Raw genomic sequence first — 10,745 nt, 5'->3', positions numbered from 1 at the left:
ACACGCAGGCTCAGCGGCCATGGCTCATGGGCCCAGCCACTCCGCGGCATGTGGGATCTTCCCGGACCGGGGCACGAACCCGTGTCCCCTGCATCGGCAGGCGGACTCTCAACCACTGCGCCACCAGGGAAGCCCCACTTAACCATTTTTAAGTCTACAGTTCAGTGGCATTAATTACATTCACATTCTTGTGCAACCATCACCACCATCCATCTCCAGAATTTTTTATCATCCCAAAGTGAAACTCTGTACCCATTAAACATTAACTCCCCATTAGAACACTCCCCCAAGCCCCTGATAACCAGTATTCTACCTTCTGACTCTACGAATTTGACTATTCTAAGTACCTCATATAAGTGGAGTCATACAATATTCCCATCAATTTTTAAAAGCTCTTTACAAAATGTCATTCTATCTCTAATTTTAAATATACTAAGCACTTCTAAACATCCTGAAAGATTAGAAATTTCAAATAAGAACTTAATTGTCTACTATATATACAATACTGTTAAATAAAACTGCACACACACACACATAGCACTGGTTATAATTGAGGTATCTTCTAAATATGACCATTTTGGCCTTGAACCATTCCCTCCTTACTTCCTTCTCTCTACCACAATACAGTGGGCAAGTACGGGCACGTATAATGCTTAGAGGTGGTTGAACAAATTAATATTCACAAGTCCCATATAGAAGGCAAGCTTTCCTATGAATTTCATCACGAACCGTGTAAAATATGATAATTTTTACTAACTCTATTTGTCATACGTTGGCAACCTCTTGATTATCTAGAGACTTGATGTTATCAAATTAGGATTCATTTGTCTATTATATACACTATATACACAGCAAAACAAAATGCGTAAAGCTCACCAAAAGTGGTTTTGTCTGGAATTATGCAAATATGAACATATTACCATATTACCTTTTGCATTTCCTTCCCTCCCAGCTCCTCCAAACCATTGAACCATATAGACAGTAGTATACTCCTGACAAAGGAAAAATCAAAATGGAGCTGGTATTGCTAAGAGACCTCTCTAAAATGGAGCTGGGAGGCCATTGAAGAAGCGTAACTTATGTACATCCAGCCTGATGGAATCTGACCTTTGAACCACTTATTGTCTTAATGAAGGCATCCAGAACATCTGCCCAATGTTCCAGAAACTCAAGATACTTATCAGACCCTCACCCAAAATAACTCATGACAGCCTATCTCTTAAGGACAATTATTTCCTTTCTTGTGTCAGAGTACAGCCTTTTGCCTTTATAAGCCCCTGATCCTTTCTCTTCCCTGGAACACTCTTTCAGTTTTACCCAAATCTGTGTCTTCCGAATTGCAAATTTTAAGACTCCAAATAAACTCTTTTCTTACATGCAGACTTCTGTGTTTTTTGGTTGACACTGCTCACAGAGGTGGTTTAGCAATTCCATTTCCAAAAGACAGTACTTCCTATGAACTTTAGCACAAAGATATTTACAAAGTGATATTTCACTCCCTCTACTTTAAACATATGTCCGGCACTTCAAAACATCTAGATAGACTAGATGTTTCAAATAAGGACTTTGCCCACTATATACACAGCAGTCCTGGATAAACTGCACACATATGACAACAGTTATGATCTAAAAGTATCTTCTAAATATGAACATTCTGGCCTAGAACCCTTCTTTCTTCTCTGCATCCTCCACTGACCCAGTGAACTATAACACTCAAATTTTCAGGAGACAATCTTTCCTAGGAATTTTAACACAAAGCATACAAAATGTATTACTTTAACATCTATGTTTTTGTCATAAATTTGAGACAGGCTGGAACCTGGGACCTGGGACCCTTTGCTGCAGTGCTTGCACCTGGACAAACGTCTCCTTGACAACAAAATGCAAAGAAACTATAAGGGATTAAAAATAACCGTGTCACAATGGAATATTACTCAGAAATAAAAAGAAACGAAATCGAGTTATTTGTAGTGAGGTGGATGGACCTAGAGTCTGTCATACAGAGTGAAGTAAGTCAGAAAGAGAAAAACAAATACCATATCCTAACACATATATATGGAATCTAAAAAAGAAAAAAAATGGTACTGATGAACCTAGTTACAGGGCAGGAATAAAGATGTAGACATAGAGAATGGACTTGAGGACATGGGGTGGGAGGGGAAGCTGGGGCAAAGTGAGAGTAGCATCAACATATATACACTACCGAATGTAAAATAGATAGCTAGTGGGAAGCAGCAGCATAGTACAGGGAGATCAGCTCGGTGCTTTGCCATGACCTAGAGCGGTGGGATAGGGAGGATGGGAGGGAGGCTCAAGAGGGAGGGGATATGGGGACATGTGTATGCATATGGCTGATTCACTTTGGTGTACAACAGAAACTAACACAGACAGTACTGTGAAGCAATTATACGCCAATAAAGATCTATTAAATAAATAAATAAGTAACTGTGTCGGATATGCATTTGGGGCAAATTATGAACAAGATACAAAAAGACCAAAAACCCAACTGTCACTTCCGAGGAGCCAGGAGCAGAAGCAGGGTACTGTGCACGCACCCTGCACACAGCACCACCAAGGGGGTGGGCAGACCATCCAAGCCAGCCTGACCCTGGACCAACCCCCACCCTCACCCCATATAAAGAACCAGTTTGCCCCCCCCTCAGGGAGCAAGCAGAGGAAACTGTTATTTGTTTTTGCTCCCCTCTGCTGCAGCAGGAGCCCCAATAAAGCCTTGCCTGAATTTCTTGTCTGGCCTCTTATCAATTTCTATTGATTAAGGAGGCCAAGAACCCTGGTCGGTAACAGACTGGCAACCACTTTAACATCTAGAAAGGCTAGATGCTGTAAACCAAGAGTTATTTGTTCATTACACGCACTATTACATACACAGCAACGTAAAGCTAAATATATGACCCTAAAGGACAATGGTTAATCTTGCCCAAGAATAAACACACTTGCTTAGACACCTTTGCATTTGCATCTCCTCTCTCCTCCCCCAAACCAATGCACAAACACACACAATGTGTGCTCAAAGAAGTGCTTTGGTCATTCCAAACAAACAAGCAATATTTCTTGTTACTTTGAACAGAAAGATATTTATGAAATGTGTTATTTCACTACCTCTACTTTTAATATATATCAGGCACTTCAGAACATCTAGAAAGACTATATATTTCAAAAAAGCACTTAGCATTGTCAACTATATATAGTGAGGAATAAAATGCACATATGGAACAGTGGTTTTACTATGAAAATATCTTCTCAACATGGCCGGTCTGGCATAGAAGCTGCTTCTCTTCCTCCTCACACCTTCTGCTCCATGTCCTCCAAACTACAGAACAAACACGGATGTGTGTGGCGCATGATGTGGTTTCTAGAGGTCATCTAACGATTCCATTGCAACAGGTCATTCCGGAAGACGTTCTTATGATTGTTTTAAACAAATGGTTCTGTACAAGTCATGTGATTTCGGGCAACTACTTTACAGCCAGAAGGCCTAGATGTAGCAGGTTTCCTTTGAAAGGTTGGAAGTGAAGAGCAGCTTTTCCATGATCTATGTACAGGCCTTCCGTAAATGGCCAGCAAATCTTCCTCAAGCAGGGTGGGCACTTCCTCTTGGCCCAGTGTAGTACGTTATTCTACCATTTCTGGCTTCCAGTGTCAAGTCCTGAGGGCCACCGCCCCAACCTTAGTTGTCATGCGCTCCGTTCGCTTCCCGGCCCTGACAGCCTTCATCCATGTTGTTTGGGACCAATCAGTCGCGCCAGGTGCTGGATCTGTGCGACAACTTGGCCTGACACTGAGGTGGCCAAGGTCATGCCAGCCTAGACCAGCCTTCCCTGCCCTGCTTACCCTTTCATTGGTCACCGTTGCCCTTGCCCCGTCATGCAAGCCACCCCAAGGCCACGTGTCCTCTGCAGGCTGGTGGGGATTCACCGCGGCCCAACCCAGACAGGGCGGCCTGTATGGCTGGGGCCAGGCTCAGATAGGCCTACAGCCATCCGGCATGGTGGTGGAGGGAGGAGGTATCATGGGGGGGACGGGGGGAGGGTAGGGGGACAGTGGGGGGTGGGTGGGAGGAGCTGTGGCTCTAGGTGTTGCCAGGCTTCTTACCTGCGGTCTGCCAGAAATTGGGGCAACAGTTCAGTTTTCCCCCTTTTAAACAGCAAACAGAGCTAACATAATCAGCTGAAGTTGTTAGCACTAAATAACCTCGTGTTTCCACCTCAAAATTTCAGGTTACTGTGAATCCACAGGATCTTCGTCACGGCACTGGGGAGGTGAAAGGAAACACTAGTTTGCAACGACTACATTTTCCTAAAAGTTTGGGCTACTTTGGGTTTTCTGTTATTTGCAAAACATCTGAACAGATAAAAGTCTGTCCTTTCTTCCTGGAACAACCTCCCTTTTAGACCAACTTCCCTGTGAAGCCACCATTTGGCGATTCATGTCAAAATTTGATATATAGATACCATTTAACAAAGTACTTTTTTCACGTCTGGTTCCTTAATTTATAGAACTAGGGAACAAGTCAGAAAGATATTCACTGCACAATGTTTATAAAAGAAAATAGGAAGGAGCATCATGCTATGTCTTCCAGTTGGGAATTGGCTAAATAAGTTACTGTACATCTACACAACAGAATGTGGTGCAGTTTTTAAGAAGAATGAGCTGGGTCTATGCTCACATGGAAAGAGCTTCAAGATATTATGTCTTGATGGATAAAGAGAATGGTAGGATGGGCCCATTTGTGTAATAATAAAAACTCTAAAATTGTACGTGCATGTGTATAGATGTGTGTGTATGTGTAAGTATATAGGAAAAAGGCTGTAAAGTCATGGTAGGAAGGTTAGAGTAGGAGTATGGTTATGTTTAGTTGTGAAGAGGGGATTTCAATTTTTACTGAGTAGAATATGCTTGTATATGGTTTGTGTTTCATAAGGCTGCATACAGGTAATCATTGGGTATATTTTAAAAAATCAAAATCATTTAATGGATTGGTGGTGGTGGTTTTAAAATCAGTCCATAAATTCTAGAATATTCCTCCATTTAAGAGGTAAAATTTACGGACTTCCCAGCTGTCCAGTGGTTAAAACTTCAACTTCCAATGCCGGGGGTGAAGGTTCGATCCCTGGTCGGGGAGCTAAGATCCCACATGCCTCCCAGCCAAAAAAACAAAACGTAAAACCGAAGTAATATTGCAACAAATTCAATAAAGGTTTTAAAAATGGTCCACATCCGAAAAAAACCAAAAACTTAAAATAAAAAGGTAAAATTTAATTTCCCCCCTCTTGAATGTGGGATGCTGCAGGTTAAGTTGTACTTTCCTGCTCAGAACTGGAATCAACTGTTTTTCTAAGAAGCTCTAGTTTCTTGGAGTGGGAAACAACACATAGACTGAACCCTGGGGGAGTCCATTACCATTAGATTGGTCATTATTTCTTGGCTTTTTCAGTGGGTAAAGTTAGAAATACACAGTTCTTTTGTTTTCAAAAGAGAAAATAGACTATGAATTCACAGTGTAAGAAAAAAAGAGTTATTTGGATGAAGGTGCTTTGATGGTGTAGATGAATATGTAGTTTCCCATTCTTTTTTTTTTCAATTGCCTTTTTAAAATTTAGTTGCTAAGGACACACCATCAAATAATTTTTTCTTTTGGTAATGAATCTTCTATTTTAGTTGGAAAGACAGAAACAATTATCCTCTCTTTTTCTAATATAGTTACTTGTCTCTGAATCATTCAAATTAAATTGAGCTGTTGCATAACCAAAATTAGTATCTTTTTTGGTCTAGCTAAATATTTTTAAAATAATATTTTTGAGACAGAAAAGTAAAAAGAACAAAAATATTTTATAATCTTAGCCTTCAGAGGATTACTATTAATGTTTTTAATAAAAATTATACATATACATGTCAGAATGTTAACTGCTCATGGATTGGAAGACTCAATATTGTTATGGTGCCAATTGTCTAGGTATGCAATACAGTCAAAACCAACATCACTGCAGTTTTTTTGCGTAAAGTGACAAGTGGATTCTATAATTTATATGGAAATGAGAAGGACCTAGAATAGGCAAAACAATTAGAAAAAGAAGAACAAAGTTGGAGGATTTATACCCTCTGAATTAGAGGCTTACTATAAAGTCACAGTAATCAAAGCCATGGAATATCGGCATGAGGATAAATATATAAATCAATAGAAACAAATAGTGAGTCCAGAAATAGATATGCGTATGGTTAAATTGCTTTTTGATAAATATGCCAAGTAATTCAAAGAGGGAAAGAACTGCCTTTTCAACAAATGTTACTGAAACAACAAGAAAAACAGTATGAACAAAAAAGTGAACCTTGATCCTAACTTCACACCACCTACCAAAATTAACTCATCATTGATCTAGACCTAAATATAAAAGCTATAGCTATAAAATGCCTAAAAGAAAACATAGGTGTGAATCATTGTAAAGTTGGTTGCCAGGGTTCAGCAAACTATGGGCTGCTGACCAAATCTGAGCCACTACCTGTGTTTGTGAATAAAGTTTATACAGACATGCTTGTTCAATTATGTATCACCTATGGTTGCTTTCATACTACAGTAGCTGAACTGAGTAACTGTAACAGAGACCCTATGGCCCACAAAGCCTAAATTATTTACTTTCTGGTGAAAGAAAACGTATGCCAAGCCTTGAAGTTAAGCATATGCTTATTACGTGCCTTCCCAGGTGGAAGAAAAACATACGATCTCTGAAAGACTTTTGCACAAATGTTCAGAGCAACTTTATAGACATAAAAGACAAAACTGGAAATAACCAAAATGCCCATCAGCAGGTGAATGGATAAACAAAGTGTGGTCCATCTACACAATAAAACTCTGTTCCCCATTCAAAAGGAAAAAACTACTGAACACAAAGCAACATGAATGGATCTCAAAAACGCTGTGCTGAATGAAAGATATAAAAAGCATATGCTGTATAATTCCATTTATATGAAATTCTAGAATAGGCACAACTAATATATCTTGATTAAAATCAGATCAGGAGTTTCTTGGGGCTGAGAATCAGAGGTTGCGGGTGATTACAAAGGGAACAGGGAACTTTGGGGGGGTGATCTTGACAATGGTGGTAGTTACATTACGCAGAACTCATTGTTTGCTTAAAACGTGTGCATTTTATTTTATGTAATTTTTATACCCATGAAGTCGATTTTAAGGTAAAAACGAAAAAAAATTTTTTTAGATGTTTATTTGTTTATTTTATTATTTACTTGGCCGCGCTAGGTCTTAGGTGTGGCACGCTGGATCTCCGTTGCCACGCGCTGGATCTTCATTGCGGCATACAGGATCTTTTTTCTTTTTTTTTTTTAGTTGTTACATGCGAACTCTTAGTTGCAGCATGCGGGATCTAGTTCCCTGGCCAGGGATCAAACCTGGGCCCCCTGTATTGGGAGCATGGAGTCTTAGCCACTGGACCACCAGGGAAGTCCTGAAAAAGATTTTTAATGAATCAAACTTGAACTCATAAAATAGAAACAAATAGTAAAGCAAAGTCTCACTTTAGGACAATATTGAAATAATCTATGCAGAAATGGACCACAGGTCTGAAGCCTATTATTGACATAAGCACCTTGGAGACTAACCCTTGATCCCATTAAGTAAATGGTTAGGAAAGTGCTGAGTTGGTTTGTGCTTGTTACCAACTGACAAGCATAAAATAACGTAAATGTGTTGGGTTGTGCTGTATAGATTTCCCATCAACACGCTGGAGACCAGAGACTTGTGATAAGCATATGGTAAACGAGCAGACATAGAATTTAAGTCTTCCCTCTAGGGAGGGGCCGTAAATGAATACAGACCCTCAAATCAGGAGGGGGAAAAGCATCTGTAGCCTGCAGAGTCCTCACTCTTGTTGGGCCTTATCATCCACAGCCATACAACCACTGGGGACGTCCAGGGAACCAGAACCCAGTACCTTTACCTGTTTACATATTACCACCCTGTGGATGTTTCCATAAACTTTGTTACCAGAGTGTAGGTTCTTGTTTCATTACAGAAGGTATTCAGAGATAAGACATGGAGACCAGGTAGGCAAAGCAAGCATTTATTAACAGACGGAACGCTCTCAGGAGGGAGAGTGGGCAGGCTGAGTTCCTTCTGGCAAGCTGGTTATATGGGGTGTGAAAATGACTGGGCAGAATATTCACTGAGGAGGGTTTGGGGGGTAATTTCCTAGGTTTTGTCCCAGCTCCACCTTCCCAAGGGGAGGAGGAGTTTTTGTCCTTAGTTGGTCTTGCTCGGATCTGTCATGGTGTCAGTGCATGATGGGTACTGCTCTGGTTGCAATGCTAATTCTATTGAAATAAGGGCATAAAGAGCAAAAGGTTACTTTCTGATGCTAGAGATTCCCACTGTTCTTTGTTTGCCTCTAGGACCCCTGTCATCACAAGATGTATCGTTTCCTGTCACATGACTCATGCCTCCCTTCTCTGCTCATATCTGGCTAACTGCCTGCTCTACAATTTTGCCATCAATGACACCTCATATTCTGTAACACTATCTGTGGGCATCTTTTAAACACATCACAGTCCCCAAATCTGATACCCATGTGGTGTGAATCCCCCAAAACTAAGCCTTTGAAGAAAGTGAAATAATTTCAGAGTTGGCGGACTGAGTGCATTCTAATGTATATTATCTCTTAATATTTCAATTGCTAAACAGACACATCATCCTTTATCAAGATTAGACTTGAAACATGTATGCTTCCTTGTCTGCAAATTCGTCAGAAGAGCCTAAAGTAGGCAATGTCATGGTCATAATAGCCCTCACCAGCCTCTGTTTTCTCACAGTTCTGCAGGCTGGGAAGTCCAAGATCAAAGCACCAGAAGATTTGGTGTCTGGCAAAGTCCTGCTTCCTGGTTCATAGTTGGCTATCTTCTCACTGTATCCTTACAAAGCAGAAAGAGTGGGAGAGAGCCCTCTGGGGATTGTTATATAAATGCTCTTTATCATGTTGAGGATGTACTCTACTATTCCTAGTTTGTAAGAGTTTTTATGATGAGAGGGTGATGGGTTGTTTTTCAAATGGCTTTTCTGCATCAATTAACTGATCAAGTGGTTGTTTGTTTTTTCTGCATTCTGTAAATGTGATGCTTTACATTCATTGATTTTCTTATGTTGAACCATCTTTGCATTCCTGGGATAAATGCCAATTGGTTATGGTGTCTCATCCTTTCAATATGCTGCTAGATTTGGTTTGCTTCTATTTTGTTGAGGATTTTGCATTCACATTAATAAGGTATATTGGCCTGTAGTTTTATTTTCCTGTGCTGTCTTTATCTGGCTTTGGTATCACAGTAATTCTAGCTTAACATGAGTTAGAACATGTTCCACATCTATCTGCGGGGAAGGGTTTAAGAAAGATTGGTGTTAATTCTTCTTTAAATAACTGGTAGAATTCATTGCTGAATCTATCTAGTCCTGGTCTTTTCTCTTTTGGGAGGTTTTTGATTATTGATTCAATTTATTTACTTCTTATAGGCCTCTTCAGATTTTCTATTTCTTCTTGAGTCAGTTTTGGTAGTTTGTGGATTTCTATGAAGTTTTCCATTTCATCTAGGTTATCTAATTTGTTGGCATACAGTTTTTCATAGTGTTCTCTTATAATCCTTCTTATTTCTATGTGGACAAGAATGTTGCCAGTCTTATCAGTAAACAAAGGATGTTGTGACCATCAAGCCATCAGCCACTACAGGCGCCCCAGAAGGTGTACCCTGAGGGGATTTAGGATGGAGAAAAACAGGATACTGGCCCTAAATAGTTAAGGTGGATATCAAAGGAATAATTTCATTAAGCCCAGACTCTTTCATCTTCCCATAGTTGGAAAGTGCTAAATTCATTAACCTGAGCTGTCTGATTTTTCTTTAATTAATAGTAATCTTTTGATGTTTGACAATTTGGTTTTTTGAAAAAACTCCTATGTATCCTGGCTCTTCCTTTACCTCTTTGGAAAAGTCCCCCGGAGCTACCTGAGAGGCTGTATCCAGGCTTAAGTCCTCAGTAAAGCTCCGAATAAAACATACTTCTCAACTTTCAGGTTGTACATTTTTTTCAGTTGACATCTATAAGGGTATTAGTAATGTTCCCACAATCATCCCTGCCTTTAGTGAGTCTTCTCTATTTTTTCCTTGGTCAGTTTAGCTAAAGATTTGTCAATGTTGTTGATCTTTTCAAGTAACCAATTTTTTTTTTACTCTGTTGATTTTCTCTATTTTCTGTTGGTTTTCTATTCTCCATTTCCTCTATCTCTGCTCCAATTTTTATTATTCCCTTCCTTCTGCTGGCTTTTGATTAGTTTTAGGAACTTTCTCTAGTTCCTTAAGGTATAAAGTTTGGTTATTTATTTAAAACATTTTCTCTCTTTTAATATAGACATTTACAGCTATAGATTTCTCTTGCAGCACTGTTTTTGCTGCCTCCCGTAAGTTTTGGTATATTGTGTTTTCATTTTCATTTGTCTCAAAATATTTTCTGATTTCCCTTGTGATTTCTTCTTTGGCCCAGTGGTTGTTTAAGAACATGTTGTTTAAGTTCAACATACATCTGAATTTTCCAGTTTTCCTTCTGTTACTGATTTCTAATTTTATTCCATGTGTCCAGAGCATATACTTTCTGTGATTTCAATCTTTTTAAATGTTTTGAGACTTGTATTGTGGCCTAACATATGGTCTATCCTGGAGAATTGTTCCAGATGCAC

Source organism: Tursiops truncatus, chromosome 15 (assembly GCF_011762595.2).
Source record: "Tursiops truncatus isolate mTurTru1 chromosome 15, mTurTru1.mat.Y, whole genome shotgun sequence".
NCBI lineage: Eukaryota > Metazoa > Chordata > Mammalia > Artiodactyla > Delphinidae > Tursiops > Tursiops truncatus.
The sequence above is the reverse complement of the archived record's forward strand: the minus strand, read 5'-3'. Positions refer to the sequence as shown.